The sequence below is a fragment of the Culex quinquefasciatus genome, chromosome 3 (genome assembly GCF_015732765.1).
Source record: "Culex quinquefasciatus strain JHB chromosome 3, VPISU_Cqui_1.0_pri_paternal, whole genome shotgun sequence".
Lineage (NCBI taxonomy): Eukaryota > Metazoa > Arthropoda > Insecta > Diptera > Culicidae > Culex > Culex quinquefasciatus.
In genome coordinates this window covers 165,288,051-165,305,371 of record NC_051863.1, presented here as the reverse complement: position 1 = coordinate 165,305,371, position 17,321 = coordinate 165,288,051, and the positions used below count along the sequence as shown (strand labels likewise).

General features: G+C 31.8%; 1 protein-coding gene across 6 annotated transcripts in view; it reads right to left on the bottom strand.

Annotated features, from left to right (window-relative positions):
- The window catches only part of LOC6054536 (four and a half LIM domains protein 2), a 278,680-nt gene that overhangs the window by 95,473 nt on the left and 165,886 nt on the right, over nucleotides 1-17,321 (bottom strand). For 2 of the 6 annotated variants that reach the window (XM_038262088.1, XM_038262093.1), the window contains exon 1: nucleotides 9,231-9,701. The exons of 3 other annotated variants lie outside the window; for them this stretch is intronic. The gene's annotated coding sequence lies outside the window, so the exon portion shown is untranslated. Of the gene's footprint in view, nucleotides 1-9,219; nucleotides 9,702-17,321 lie in introns of those variants that run through there. One more of the 6 variants, XM_038262094.1, reaches the window with a different exon arrangement.

Sequence of the window (17,321 nt, the reverse complement as noted above, 5' to 3'; positions counted from 1 at the left end):
CGATGTTCGAATAATATAAAAACAAAACAGTTGAGTAGTTCTCTACGGAATCGGAATTTTCTTTAATTTTAATTTTTGCATTTTTTAATCCGGCTGAAACTTTTTTGGTGCCTTCGGTATGCCCAAAGAAGCCATTTTGCATCATTAGTTCGTTCATATAATTTTCCATACAAATTTGGCAGCTGTCCATACAAAAATGATATGTGAAAATTCAAAAATCTATATCTTTTGAAGGAATTTTTTGAACGATTTGGTGTCTTGAACAAAGTTGTATGTATGGATATGGACTACACTGAAAAAAATGATACGCGGTAAAAAATTGGTTGATTTTAATTTCACTTTTTGTCACTAAAACTTGATTTGCCATAAACACCATTTTTGATTTTTTTTTTGATATGTTTTAGAGATCATTAAAACTTTTCAGAAATTTCGAGAATGGGCAAAAATTCTTTGAACGAGTTATGATTTTTTGAATAAATACAGATTTTTTCAAAAAATCGAAATATTGGTCGCAACAATTTTTCAACTTCAGTTTTCGATGTAATCAAGTACTTCAGTGAATTTTTGATAAAGTGCACCGTTTTCAAGTTAAAGCCATTTTTAGGAAACTTTTTTGAAAATAGTCGCAGTTTTTCATTTTTTTCATGGGTACTAGACCCATGTTTGCCCACCTTTAAAAAAATATTTTTGAAAAGTTGAGAAAATTCTCTATATTTTGCTTTTTTGAACTTTGTTGATACGACCCTAAGTTGCTGAGATATAGCCATGCAAAGGTTCAAAAACAGGAAAATTGATGTTTTTTAAGTCTCACCAAAAAAATCCATCATTTTCTAATGTCGATATCTCAGCAACTTATGGTCCGAATTTCAATGTTATAACATGAAATATTTGTGAAATGTTCCGATCTTTTCGAAAAAAATATTTTCAAAATTTTTGAACCAAGACTAACATTTTAAAAGGACGTAACATTGAAAGTTTGAAAGTTTTGAAAATATTGTTTTCGAAAAGACCGGAAAATTTCACAAATATTTCATGTTATAACATTGAAATTCGGACCATAAGTTGCTGAGATATCGACATTAGAAAATGATGGATTTTTTGGGTGAGATTTAAAAAACATCAATTTTCCTAATTTTGAACCTTAGCATGGCAATATCTCAGCAACTTAGGGTCGTATCAACAAAGTTTAAAAAAGAAAAATAAAGAGAATTTTCTCAGCTTTTCAAAAATATTTTTTTTAAGTGGGCAAACATGTGCATTCATTTAAAAAAATGAAAAACTGCGACTATTTTCAAAAAAGTTACCTAAAAATGGATTTATCTTGAAAACGGTGCGCTTTATCAAAATTTCACTAGAGTACTTTTTGATTGAAAATTTGATTTTACATCGAAAAATTAAGTTGAAAGATTTTTGCGACCAATATTTCGATTTTTGAAAAAAAAGTATTGATTCGAAAATTCATAACTCGCTCAAATATTTTTTGCACAACGTGAAAATTTCTGAAAAGTTGGCATTTGATGTCCTCTAAAACATATCAAAAAATAAAAAATTGTGTTTTTTGCAAATCAAGTTTTAGTGATAAAAAGTTAAATAAAAAATCACAATTTTTTACCTTGTATCATTTTTTCAGTGTAGTCCGTATCCAAACCTACAACTTTGACGAAGACACCAAATCGATCAAAAAATGCTTCTTTGGGCATACCGAAGGTACTAAAAAAGTTTCAGTCGGATTAAAAAATACAAAAATTAAAATTGAAGAAAAAAGACCGATTTTGTAGAGAATTGCTCAAAATATTCTCGCAATTTTTTTTACAAACTCTGTCTTTTTCAACCGAAACTTGTAAAATTTGATTCAACAAGTATATTGTGATATTTTTTTTAAGATTGCACAGATTTGTTTAAATATTATTGATTTTTAGAAATCAATTAAAAGCAAACATTATTGTAAAAGTTACAGTCGTTTTTCCCTTTTTCACCGGTCAATGATTTAACGGAGGAGCAAAAAAAAATAGATTGTAAAAGTGAAATTCATCACGGTAAAGAAAAATATTGAAAAAATAAATTGCTTTTTACTTGATACTCTAAAAAATATTTTATCAATTTTATTTATGAAATTTACTTAATTTTTAGTAGGTTTAGGTTTGTTTTCTGTTCGGATTTTGAATAAAATTTTGAAAATTTCGTTACAGATTAAATTATTTTTGCCTATTGATTTTAAATTTAGTTTTTGAAAAGTTAGATGAAAACTCTGAAAATATTATCACTTGGGCAAAATGTTGCAAAAAAAGTTATTTTAATTGTTAGATTGTTTTGTTGAATTTGGCTTTGATATGAAATTCAATAAAATGTAAAGGATAAAATAGTAGCAAATCAGCGAAAACTGTTTAGCTATATTAGTCGAACATTAAAAAAGCAGCTCAATAAATGACAATACGCATGCCCTACATTTTAGTTTCAAAATAGATACAGAGCCCATCCATAAACCAAGTGGATTTTTTTTAAATTACTAAAAGTTTTTTTAGTGTCACGTCAGGCCCGTAGCCAGGGGGGGGGGCTTCCGGGCTGCAGCCCCCCCCGAAATTTTTTCCATTTTTTTTTAAAATTGAACTACTTTAAAAAAATCTTAAATCAATGATTGTGCATTCTCTTCCCAGAAATAATTTGTAAGATAGAGAATCAAGAATTGATTGATCAAACTAAGTAATTTGCCTGTCCATTGCCGGGCTCAGTTTTTGTAGATTATGGATCCAAAATTTGGATATTTAAAAATTGAGCTGCAGATTTGAACATTGTTCCATTCAGTAACATCTCATTTATCTTGTAGTTTTAGCATTACATTGGTTAGGATGGTCCAAATCTGGGCTTACTTGGGGCTATCCCCTGAAATCAAAGATTTACGCATCACTAGCCTAAGTTCCAAAATTTGAGCTTTTTCTGACCACTGACCACCAAGTTTGGGCAAAATCGTCAAATTGTATGGAGAAAAGCAACTGTTTCAGTTTTTGACCAATGGAAGGCGCAATAACTATCCAGTTCTTATCAATTTTCAGATCTAATATCTTCTTTAAATTTGGAAAAACTTTCCCGAAGACACCTTATTTTTTGGGTTTTTGCTAAAAAGTTATTAATCTTCGAAAATAGCAATTTCCGAGCGGACTGCTCTAAGGGGCTACATAGAAATAATTACCGTCATCTGGGGCGAATCGGGACTACAGTCTGAATAGGGACAGCAAAAATCCTTAGATCTTGTTGTCTTATTTTTGATTGTAGAACTTAAGTATGACCCCTGAAGAACCATAAAATAATTTAGAATTTTTGGATTCAATGTGGCGGTCAAAATGGAGGTCAAGAAATATTTCTGGTGTTTTTTTTAAAGGTCTAATAAACCAAATTTCCAGTTTTTGCTTTTTGGGTGCTTTTAAACCGTCAGGGGTATTAAAAAACACCCAAAAAGCAAAAACTTGGTGTATTGGACCATTAAAAAAACAGATGCCGAATTTGATGTTAAAAACAAGCAAATAAAACATGCCGATTTCATTTGTTCCTGATTCGGTTATCCGAAGTCCTTCGAACTTCGGATAATCGAAACTTTGGATAATCGAGGCTTCGGCTAGTCGAATTTGGATTGTAAAATTAATAGCCCTCCTTTATTTGCATTAAAACCTTTAAACTGTTAATACATGTTTTTCTCTACATTTTCAAAATTTATCATAATTTCTCAAAAATATTTAGATTTTGTTTTCAAAAACGAAAGCATTTAATATGAAAAACATTTGAGTGAATTTTGACTATTATCAGAAATACAATTCTAATTTTATCGTTTTGGTTTTAAGAATATGGTTAGTTACATATCTAAGACCTTAGAGAAAAATGCTTGAGAAATATCTGTGTGTATTTTTTATTACTTTTTCGTAAACCTTTTTCCGAAACCACTCGTCCAAAATTCTTTCTTTTGGTCACATTTTTAGTTTCCACCGTGGCCAATCTCCAATTTTTATTTAATATATCAAAATCGGAAGATCAACTAAGTGAATACTTATTATCAACTAATTTTCACTTTGTGCATGAGCTTGCGATTTTTAAAGGAAGAAATAAAATGATAAAAATATTCAAAACGTTAAAAAATTTAAGCTTGGATTCAAAAACTCTGAAATTAAATTAATTAAACATCACTTTCAAATTATATAATTTCTGATCAATAATTCATTTTTAAACTATTTAATTTCTATTTTTTGATTTTACAGATTAGAATTTGCATTTTGAAAATTTTAAAATTTCTTTATTATTTTTTTATAATTTCTTATTTCTGAATATCATTTGTAAATATTTTCCAAAGTTTATGTTGCCACCTTTTCAAAATGGACCAAAAAACAGAGAGCAAATACAATATTTAAAAAAAATAGCTTCACAATTTTAATGGAAATAACTTATTTCGATTAAGTCTTTTTAGGACCAGCGACCAGGTCGGTTCGGAAAACAAATTTGAAATGTTTTTCCTGCTTTGATAATCATATACGACATGTTTGGGCTCGTTTAAAAATATTTAGAATTTTTGTAACATGTCGCGGAACCGCGGAAAGTTTTTTCTCACGAAAAAAGGATTTCGTCATCAGCTAGATATTTTGAAAACTAATTATGCAAAACATCTGTACTGATTTAAAGTGTGTTTTGAAAACTTTTAAAATAATAAAACCATAGCTTGTAGTTTTGATTTGTAACCCTCTCAACTTTGGTCAGAATTTAGTGACATAAACTTCAGAATAATATTCGCAACGGCTAATTGAAAATTTTTCACTTTCAAATTTCTAAATTTTCATAATTTTTGATTTAATTTTTTTTGGTATAAGACAAAGAAATGCCAGAAATCAAAAATAAAAATAATAAAAACATAAAAAATTTAAGATAACAATTCAACAGAATAATATCAAAAAATCTGAAATTCCAAAAATTAAAAAATCTAAAACTGAAAAAATAATAAAATAATTGATACTTAAGAAATCCTAAACTAAAAAAAATATCATTTTAAAATTAAGTTATTCAAAATCCAATAAATTATGTTTTTTCAATGTTAATTTTTGGATGCTTTAAATATTTTTATGTTTGAATTCTAGTATTCCTAAATTAATTTATATTTACCAGAAAATTAAGTGATTTTTGTAATGGCTTTTCCCTTATTTCAGCATTTTAAGATTCAGCGTTTTGATAGTCAGCTTCATGAGGCAATTCTTCAATATTATTTAAGCGAATACATTATTTTCAAACGTTATTTTCAGTCGCATCCAAATAAACAAATCAAAATCTCATCAACACATATTGCTCCCGAAGAAATATCAAACGACGCTTTTGTTTCTGTTCCTTTTCAGCTGCGTACCGCTTAAGAGAAGTCTTTTCGTAAACCTTTTCTTGACCGTTCCTTGAGATTTTTTTGTATGGAGTTTTAAGAGTCTCCGTACTACAGGACATTTTTTAAAATTTTCGTTTGAAAGTAAAATATAGTTCTTGTAGCAAAATTCAGACTAAGATTTGATTTACAGGAAAAATGTAATTGATTTAATAATTCTTACATAAAGTATTCTTTACTTAAAAAAAAAAAAATAAGATGATAATAACACATGATAATTTAAAAAAAATCAGAAATTCCAATAATGAAAAAAATCAAATAAATAAAAAAATATAAAATAATTACAACTAAAAAAATCCTTAAATTATAAAAAACATTTTTTATCATTTTTAAATAAAGTAATTAAAAAAATAATTTTCAATCATTTCAATAAATTATGTTTTAATAATCTTATTTTTTTGATGCTTCGAATATTGGTATGTTTGAATTCAAGTGCAGACTAAGATTAGATTTACAGGATAAAACTAATCAATTTATGAATTCTTACATAAAGTTTTCTTTATTTTTAATTTAGCAACGTTTCGTAAATATAAAATTTCTAAACCATTCCTAGAGTCAAGATATTGCTTGAACAAACATCGATTTTAATAAATGGTTACAATCCTAAATTATTAAACATGTATATAGATTAAAATTTTATTAAAAAATTATCTTTAGAATTGAGATCTGATTAAATTTTTTTGTCATGTTTTAAAATTTTATTTTTGCTCAAATTCTGGACCAATTTTCAGAATACAATGAGTAATGAATTTGAAAATGGCGTTTAGTCGGAATATTAAAATTAAACATGATTCGTTTTAATGTTTGATGCAATCGAGGAAAATTTTAACGGTTACATATGCATTTAAAAATGGTTACATATGCATTATTAACAACTCTTCCAGTGAATATTTTGGCGTTAAAAATTGATTTAATACATTTTATCTAAATTTTTTAACACATTAAAATTAAACACAGGCACTGATTTTTTTTCTTCAAATATATTTTTATTATAGGCCTACACAGAAAAAAATGTGAATTTACTCGACACGGAAAAAATGAATCACATGTAAACTCAGTTGATGTAAACTTGAGATTCGACGTAATTTTTTTGTTGCCATGGAGACACTTCAGAAGCTGAAATTTCAACGATTATATTTTTGTATTTCATTAAAATTATTTATTTTTGAGAGCACCAGGAGCTTTGCAAAATATGAAATGGCTTCAATAGCTTAGAACAATTAAAATAAAACATTGTTTAAGTTTGTTTATAAAATTTTAAGAAAAACAAATATTCCAGTTATGAGTTTTATGTTGTGCTAGAAAAAATGAAAAATGTTAAATAAACCATCACAATTATCACACAGCTGAAAATGTAAATCCAGACGGTTTAAAATTTCTCTCAGTATAAAATACAGAAAACATAATACTTATGGTTAGATAAATCGATATTTCTTTTAAAAAAAAATTATGCTTTCAAAAATTTGATTCAAGTTAAGTATATTTTAAATTTAGCGACGTTTATCACGAAATTGGATTACAATTAAACAATTCAAGAAAATGTTAAAAAACACTTTCTCTACTCCTTTAATACAAACTAGCTGGTAAAATAAAGAAAAAAAATGACGAACGAGTTTCTTCAATAAATACATTGATAACTTAATATGAAAATCTTGGAAAACTTTTTTGCATACATTACATTAAAATTTTACAATTCATCTCAATAATTATACCACAAACCAAGTGATGGTATAAATGATTTGCTGATTTTTATACTCCTTGAATTTTTGCACCCAAGCCCCCCCCGAACAAAAATCCTGGCTACGGCCCTGTGTCACGTTGAACGTTAAACGTTGAAAGTTAAGATTTTTCAAGTTTATTGAAAACAATATTTAATAAAGCATAAAAAGTAGATTCTGCAAGTTTAACATACACCCAAAATTCAGAGTCGAGATAATCGTTCTCTCAAAATTTATTGAGGGCTCAGTGCCAAAATCGATAGAATAATGGTACCAACTCACACCATCATAACAAATGAGTTCATTCGTTAGTTGAATCAATAAATCTCCAACAAGTGTCATACATTGACTTCTGACTTCTCCTTGGTCACCAAGCTGTGGTGGCCGAGGCAGCTAAGTCATTGGATTGGTTTGTCAAAGGTCTCTGGTTCGATTCCCGTTGTCGACACTTTTGGTTTTTTGTTTGACGGATGAACTTTTTTTGCAAATGAACCTCGAGAGAATAGTTCTATCGCCCATCTCGAGCTGTGTTCTCTGCGTCCGTGAATGGTACCACTATTCTCTCGACTCGAGACCATCATTCTCTCGGACTAGCGCTGCCAGTTTTGGGTGTAACATTTTGATAGTTATTTTAATATTTTTCTCGTTTCGCGATATTTCCGTGAAATTTGTTGTTTTGAAATGCAGGTCCCCGTAAAATTTGCAATTTTTGAGCGTGAAAAATAACTAAGCCTATTTATTAGATAGATGAGTCCAGAAAACATTAAAAAATGTATTTTTAATTAAATTTTATACAAAAAGCGTGATCGGGGCAAAATGCACCGGTGTGATGCTCCTTTGTAAAAACAGCGGTGTCATCTAGTGGTGACTAGTGAAAACTGCTTTAACCCGGTGCATTTTGCCCCGTTGTTGTGTTGCATTTTGCCCCAAAGTTGGGGTGCATATTGCCCGCATGGTTATTTGAAATGAATCAAACATGTTTTTCAAGAATTTGATATTTTCGATCAATTTTGAGATTTTCAAAGACTTTTTTCACATGGATGACCAAGAATATTAGTTGTTTTGGAACATCGAACAAAATTCTTCCATAAAAATGCTGTTTTAGTTGAAAAATTACAGCTTTCTCTCTCCCACTAAGTGTGAAAATTGGCCAAAGAGATTCCAGGTCAGAACGTGTTTGACACAGGTACGAGCTCGTAAACATTTTCAATTATATTTCGGGACTCCAGCAACCAAATTCAACCAAACTTTAGAACAATGCCCAGAATGGTCAACCAAACAAAACGTGTTTGTTATTGTTCAAATTGCGTGCTCTCGGTTTTGGTTATTCAAGGTCAAACATTAAAACGCGTTTTTCTCGGAACGTCAAAAAGCGACGTACGACAAGATAGCAAGACAGCGTCGAAATACTATCAGAATGAAATATAAACGAAACAAGATAAATTGCAATTAGAGGGTTAAACAGCCGAAGATATGTGCATTTCCTAAATTTGGCATAAAGTTATAAATAAAAGGTAGAAAAAGAATCTCAACGCATCGCAACGCTCTAACGATCGATTTTGCTCAAAATTTGGAATATAATTTGGTAGCAAACTAAATTTTTAAGAAAATGCGACGTCGATCGAATACGAGAAAATATTTATTAGCTTTCATCTGACCATCTTTTGGTATCTTTTAAACAACCTTCGAAAATAAGTCTAATCCAAAGGTAAACAAACAAACAATTCTTTTTCTCCCACCCTAATCCAATATTAATAGCAAAACGAGAGAGAGAGACCACGACACTTTGTCCTACAGTCGGCAGGTTCTGTTATTACTTCATCGTTTTTGGCCCAAAAAAAGCGCTCGAAGGTGGTGGATTGCAGCAGAGGGGAAAATTAGAAAATTAGTTCACCCGCCCAAAATAGGCCCCAACAATAACAACAACACACAGCTTAATATCAAACACACACACACACTCTTATTTTCTGAGGACATCAGGTTGACATTTCAAGCAAACAGTTCAGCATCCTCGCAGCGGCAGCAGATTAGTTCGGGCTTCTTTTACTTTCGCATGTGTGTTACGGCGGTTGCAGACCTTGCAGGCGCACGCTGCCTAACCTGACACTAACACGTTTGACGTTCGTTGATGATGTTGTTGTCGTTGTCGCCGGGGGTTGGTGTTGATAGGTTATCCGTTCTTCTTTCCCTTTCGTTTCCGGAGCACTACGTTATCACTTCTTTACTACCCCCTCCCCTTCCTCTTCCACCGTTTAATGGCCTGTGTCACGTCACGCACGAAGGTGTGTTTTGGGGTTTGCCTACCTTGCAGGCGCTTTCACAGCAAAACACACACACACCGTTGAAACACGAGCGCACGTTTGTTACGGGGTGAAATGGACCGTTGCTCGGGGATCACCAATTACCGGCGGGCACTCGGAATTCGTTTTTCGTTTGAGGTTATGTTTCGCAGGACGTCGTAGCGCGCGCGTTTCGACTTTGAGGTTAGAAGGGAAAACCGTCGTCGCGGGATGTTTAGGGTTTTGGTCGGTCGGTGATTGGTGTCTGCACTAGTCTGACGCTAGTCCGAACTTGGAGTGGCAAGTGCCAGTCTAGCTAGCTATCTGTCGTCGTCGTCGTCGGTTCGGGTCGGTTCTTCTCTTCTGAAAAAAGCTGTTGGCTCTCTGCCCGGCGGCGATTTCGCTCTCAGGGTCTCTCTCTCGCATGTTAAATGTTTTGTGGAATTGTGCTGGGGTGCTCGTCGTGTGGTAGGACAAGTCAGTTGGCAAACGAAGGGTGGGTACATGTCGGATTTGGGATTTGGGGACGGACACCGGTGGCGGTGGCAGTAGTAGCTTCTAGGCGTCATCAGTTTGATTTGGTGGCAGCTGCCGATGTTGCTCCAGTGCTGCAACATTAGGACCAGCGAGTGTTGATTGCAGTCAGCGTATGTTGGGACAAGTGTGCACGAGAAGTTAGAATTGGAAATTCTTACAGATGAAAGAGAATACTTCTGAAGTTTGATTTTATTTAAGTTGGCTAAGAAGTGCATCATTTGTATAACATTTTTTATTCGGATTTTAAGAATTCAAGTTTAAATTTTGAAGATCTGACAACCCTGTTAATTTATACCTACTTAAGGGGTTACATGCATGTAATACGGCAAAAATATCAGAGGATGGTCTGAGCACATACTGATTTTTTTTTAAACTGATTTCAGGGCATTATCATATGAATTTCCATTTATTCACAAAACAAATTTGAAGATTTTGGTTGTATATTTGCCAAATTATAACTATTTTAGGTAAGCAGTTCCGAAAAACGGGTGCCACGATATCTCAACACTGACCAGATCGGCTCAAAATGTTGGTGAAGACTCGTTAAAATGTTCCCGTGTGCATGACGAAGGCCGATTTTCAAAAAGTTTATTTTTAAAAAAGATATTATTTCATGTTTATCATATATAATACCCCTGTTTATGATTTTTGTTTTTTTCTCTAATTTCGAGAGAAATTTAGAAAAATATTGACAATTAACAAATGTTTTGAACAAAAAAAAATGTGAACTTAAGCATCCATCAACTTACATAGCAGTGACTTTGACCTCTTGCGATTTTCGAGAAACTTTGTCCTAAGGGGTTATGTTAGCCCCTGATTACGAATCCAAAGTCCATTTACTGATGTTTCGTGACGGTGGGTGTTTTTAATTATATCAAGTTTCAAATCGTCATCGGATAGACATTTTGCGTCAAACAGTGTATTCATAAAAAAGTAAAAAAAAATTAAAAACTACAACAAAAAAAAAAATCACAAAATACCGTATTTTTTCATAAATACTCAAATTTTCTAAATTTGAAAAATGGGTATCAAACTAAGCGAAATTGTGTAATCTTCTCACTTTATTGGAGTGTTTTTTTTGAAAAAATAAATAAAATTTTCACAAATTGTCTTATTTTTTTGAAAATACTAAAATTTTTAAAATGGGTATCAAACAAAGCGAAATTTTGTATGCTTTTACTCTATTGGAGTTTTTTTTTGATTAAAATTATCACAAAATAATGCATTTTCAATAATAATTTTTTATTCAAAATTTGAAAAATGGGTTTTAAATGAAGCAAAATTTTGTATGCTTTTCACTTTAGTTGAAATTTTTAAACTTACATTTTCTCAAAATACCGTTTTTTTCGAAATGACTCAAATTTTCGAAGCGAAATTTGAAATTCATTATCTAAATATTAGATAGTTTCTTGAAAATTGAAAATTTATTTACAAAATATCATTTTTTTATGAAAGTTCCAAAATTTTCATGATTTTTAACATGGGAATATAAATATGTAGAAAAATTTTGTTCGATTTTCACTAATTTATAGTTTTTTCAAATGCTAAAATTTTCAAAAGATATCAAACATTTCAAAAATATTTAAAAAAAAAATATAAATTTGGTGAAAATTTTAGTTTTTAGCAACAAAACTCTAATTAAACGAAAAGGCATTAAAAATTCCGCTTTGTTTGATAACCATACTGCAAATTTTGAAAATTTGAGAATTTTCGAAAAATACGGTATTTTGTTAAAATTTTAATATTTTCCAAAAAACTCTAATAAACTGAAAAAAGCATACAATATATCATTTCGTGCAAATCAATGCAAATGACGGAAATTTAAATATTTTCGAAAAATACGGTACTTGTCAAAATATTAGTTTAAAATAAAAACAAAACTCTAATGAAGTTCAACGCATACAAAATTTCGCTATTCATATTATTAATTATGAAAATTTTAGTACTTTCGGAAAATACGGTATTTTGTGAACAATGTTTAGTATTCACACTTTAAAAATTTATTATTTTTTCAAGGAACGAAATTCTTAGTGAAAGCATTGAAAATTTAATTCCTCGATTTTAAAAGATTAAAATAACGAGTTATTGTCCATTATCATCGATAAAATTATCGCCGATAGAATTTTCATTATCATTAGATCATTAGATGATAATTATTATCGACAATGATTATATCGATTAACAACCTTGGTATTTTGTTTGTTTCATCTGCAACAAAAATTTTCATAAAAAAATATTGTGTATTTTTTTATTTTACAAGGTTATTTTAAAAAAATACAAGCTTTTTGCTTTAAAATTTTTACAACGTTTTTTTTTAATTTCCAAACTGTTTATTAGAAAATTTTGATCTCAAAACGAAAACATGATACATGATATTTTTTATGGCTGTTTGATTTTAGTTCTTCGATTTGGTAGACAATAATAAATTTGATGAAGTCATTTTAGAATATTATAGAGTTAAGAATAAAGATATGGAAAAAATCTCCTCAGTTTCAAGATATTGATTTTTGAATTCGATGAGTAAGGTAGTTTAACTTATTGCATACATAAGTATATGTAAATTTGGTAATTTATAGCGCGAAATGTCAAATAACATACAAACAACTAGATGAAAAAGAAACTGAAAAATTTATATAAAAATCACAAAACAGCCAAAATTATAATAAATGGATTTTTTTTAAAATCGAAATAAAACTGAAACTTAAAACGTTTGAATGGTTATTGCACTCAAAATTACAATTTTCATTCTAAATGAATTGAAATTTCTTGAGTTTTATTTTTATGAAACACTGAATAAAACCATGTACTGTTTTAGTATCATGTTGAATCTCAAATAAAATCGTTACAATGGGTTTCAAACCTGTGTATGAAAATGCTTTATTACTCTGCACAGAAAAAAGAAGGTAATATTATCAGAAAATGGTAACACATTTTGTGTCAATAAAAAAAATGTAATATTGCATCAGAAAATGATGTATTTACATCATATCTGGTGAATATTCATCAGGTTCACATTTTTAAATATTCTATAGATTATATTACTCAAAAAAGAGGTTATATTCAACTTACCAAATTTCCAACACTCCAAAAATCAACTTTTTCTTGCTGAGTGCTAATGTTTAAAAGAACGCCAATCCCGACTGAAATTGATCTCAAACAAACTTATCATTTAATCATTTGATATAAAAAAGTAAATAAACATTAAGTTTATGTTTGAATAATAAACAAACACATTTAACATTTTGGAAAGAAATCCTATATAATTTTCAAAGACCTGTTCTTGTTTCAAAATTCACCTGTTTGGATAAAAAACAAGTTATTTTTAAAGATTTTGTTTTACATGAAAGTATTTAAAAATAATGCATAAAAATCTTGTTTTTTGTTTGCTGATGGGTTTACTTTAATTTTATTGAAAAGTTCCAAACTGTTTTAAATTGTTTTAAATTTGAAAAGATCTAATTTTCTTTTCCCGTGCTTTCCCTTTTTTTACGTCGCCAAAGCCAATTTTGAGTGTGATGATTCAGTGTAGTCACCTAGTGGCGCACGTGTAGCCTAAATGAAACGATTTCACTATTTCATGGTTAAAGGTTTACAGCGGCAGTCGTTGCGTTCTCCCCGTGGCGTTTGCTCTATCATTCTCGCTATTTATTTACTCTCACCGCCTAGTATATTTCAGACATTTTAATGGGCGGGAAAACACTTGCAACGATGCCGCACACGAAATCAACGGCACCGTGTCCTCCGAGGGACCACCGCCGGATTATGGTTGGCTGCCCAAACTGGCTGCTAATTGGCCACCAGGGGAAAACTATATTTGTTTTCAATTGTGAAAATAAAACAAATATAATTTAAAAAAAAATCTTTTGAACATTAAAATATCAATATCAATGAAGGAAAGTAAACGAATTCCACTCAAAGCACCACTTCAAAGTGATAGCATGAAAAACACCTCATTAGCAAAGAACCTGCGGCAGAACAAGTAAAAAAATAGCATACAAAATTAGAAACTTCAGCTCAGACACAACAACACTACCAAGAGGAGAGAAGAAAAATGCTGTGAACACTACTTCAAATAAACAACGTCAACTTGTGTTGTCCCTTTTCACCCCCCTAAGGACACGAAAAAGAGGGAAAATCACTCCCAAGCCCACCCGAGAAACCCATTGACCTGTTTCCTTCCGGCCGGCGGCGGCGGCAGCAGCTGCATCCAAATCCCACCCGAAAAAAGAAAAAAAAGTAAGTGCAAACAAACAAACAGACCCAGAAGCCGAGAGAAAGTCATATGTTTCTGGTGGAATGGCTCGTTGGGTCGGGAAAATGATCCCTCGCTGCAAGAGCTTCCGGCTCCGGCTGCTGCTTTCAGCTGGAAAATCCCCCCACGGGAGTGAGAAAAATGAGAAAAAGCGAGTGGAGGAGAGCGAATTTTCCGAGCCAATTCTCATTCTCTCGTTTGGGGATTGAATTCGTTGCTAGTTTTGAGATTATATTTTTTTTTGTATGGATTCTGCTTCATTCACAAAATTTGATGGTGGATGTCCGGCACGAGAGCACGTGTGTGCGAGGGGCATGGTTGTTTGTACGACTATGAATGTTGTGTAGCATAAGCTACTCTGACAATGGATGTTATGGTGGTGCTTTTTGAAATAAAACGAACTGATTTAAAAGAAAGTCGCATTCATGCTTATTATGGCATTTTTTAAATAATCACGCAGCTGAAACCTGTATGATTTTTTTCTATGTCCAGAAAATATTTCTTGTAATATTTTACGGTTTTATTGTTTTTTAGTATTACCATAAGTTTTACACTCTGCGACCTAATCATGCCTCTGAGGAATTCGATCTAAAAAAATGCCGAGAATCCCTTTTTCATCTAATTTTTGTTCTTAAAATATCAGCAAAAAGTGAAATTTTAATGGATTTTAAAGAGAAACCAGTTGAAATTTATATAAAATGCATTCCCCTGCGTTTAGATTCAATTTTATCATGTTATTTTTTCATGTTTTCCTCTCGATTTTTCTGGACGTTTGAAAAAAAAAAAAACAAAACCACATAAATCTTTTTTTTGCTTATTTTTTTTGTCAAATCTGAAGCTTTTGAAAATAATGATTGCAAAAAAACTAAACCAGAGTAAAAAATTAAATCACTTTTTTCATTCCAATGTTGAGACACTGTTTGGCTAAATTTTTGAATATTTTTATTTAATTTTTTTTGCCGAGCTCAGTTTTGAAAAGCAAAATGTCTATGCAACATTTAAGGGACCTGAGAAATCATTGACAGGTGAAGAAATATCGATGTGGCGATGATTGACATCCAGAAAGTCAAGCAAAACTACACCCAAACGAAAAATATATCTCAAAATCTGCAACAGTGAATTTGCTGCAGAAAATGTTATATTTTATTACATTTTTTGCAGCAAGCCCATAGAACATTTTTGCCCGCGTGTAAACACGTCAGCGATCTGCAGTTCTCACCAACACATAGAATGCTGGCGCGTCCCCGAGCAACAATCTAGAGAGAACATTATGTTCGCGCTCTGTCCCTCACCATTCATCAAGTGTCCATGACGCGGTGGTAGCGTGTCGGATCAGCAACCTAGAAGTTGATGGTTCAATCCTCGTTCTGTTAAGGTTTTTTTTTCTGCAATACAATCCATCTGCCGTCGGTAATGTCGATAATTGTCGGTAACGGGCAAAAATGTCATACCCCTATATCGCAAAAAATGCATGAGGACAGTTTTCATGCAGATTCTGATATACTTTCATGCTGCCATGCATCAAAATCATGCGACCGCCGTTTGGGTGTATTTAAATATGCCAATGTCGTAGTGTAAACAAAAAGTCTATCCTGCTCTCGTCAGTTGATGATTAGCAAGGTAGTTTACGATAAAATTATCGAGGTTCGATAACGATAACGATATTTCTATCGGCGATAATTTTATCGACGATAATGGACGATAACTTATGTTCAATATTTTTTTAAAATTGACTAAAACCAACCAAATTATCTTGAGGTTTCAAGCTTCCTGTTAGTAAATAGTTTTTTGATAATATGGTAAGGTTCAAAGTATAAATACTAAAAAAAATCACAAAATACCGTATTTTTTTAAAGTACTCAAATTTTATAATTTGCATTATGGGTTTCGAACCATTTGAAATTTTGCATGCATTTCACTGTTTTAGAGTTTTTTTTTGATGAAATACTAAAATATTCACAAAATACCGTATTTTCTCGAAAATACTCATTTTTTTTATAATTATGGGTATCAAACGATTCATAATTTTGTATGTATTTTTACTGTTTTAGAGTTTTTTGAATAAAATACTCATATTTTCTTAAAATACCGAATTTATAATTCGCAATATGGGTATCAAACGATTCCAAAATTTGCATGTATTTTCACCGTTTAGAGTTTGTTTTGAAGAATTACTAAAATTTTCACAAAATACCGTATTTTTTGAGAGTACCGGGGATCGAAGTAGTCTACAATCGGAGAAAGACGTCAAATTTTTTCGCTGCTGCTTTTTCTATGAATATTCGTTCCAAAAAATTAAAAGTGGTTCCGGAACTAATCAGTGCAGTGGTCAATGGTGTTGTTCGTGATGGAATTGCTCAAGTAGTGGTTCCAGTCAACCGGACGAAGCAGTTCACGCCGCAAACGGCCAAGCTGTACCGATCGGCGTTCATGCTGCGACAAAAGATGCTGATTGCCATCCAGAACTTTGAAAACGCATGATCGAGCTGATCGGACCCAACTGGCAAGTCTTCTACAAGAAGTGCTAAAGTATCGTCAGGACTTCCTGGACCAGTTTATCAAAAATTGCATGCTGACCGATCCGGACCTGCTCAAGAACATCATCAACCTGTGCAACAGTTGGTGCTCCTTCCGGTTATCCCCACGGTCAGCTTTCCCCAGCAGCAGCAGGAGAAGCAAAACGTCGTTGGAAGCGATTCAAATCCTAAAACTGAGAATCTTTACATTGGAAGCCGGAAGTGAAGTTCGTGTTTCAAAATTTCTTGAAAAATGAAATGGACCAGGATCCGATTCCAAATTTGGTGAGCCCGTTCTTTTTTTTTTCAACCCAAACACTTTATCACTTATTCTATCATACTCTCATAACAATCAAGACAAATACGCCAACCTTATTATATACGCGGTAGGGTGTTCCCTTGGTCGTTCGCTGTGAGTTGTGGATTGCCTGCTTCTCTAATGAAGGTTCGACTGGGGGGGCATGCTTATTAATTTCTCGTCGCTCCATACCCTCAGTGACGTGATGGGAGCAAGGGCGTCTATGCGAAGTGTCCCTACACCCGCTACAAATTTCCGGCGCTTGGGGAGGGAAACTGGAAACTATTTTGATTTATGCGCCGGTATTTGTAGCATTAAAA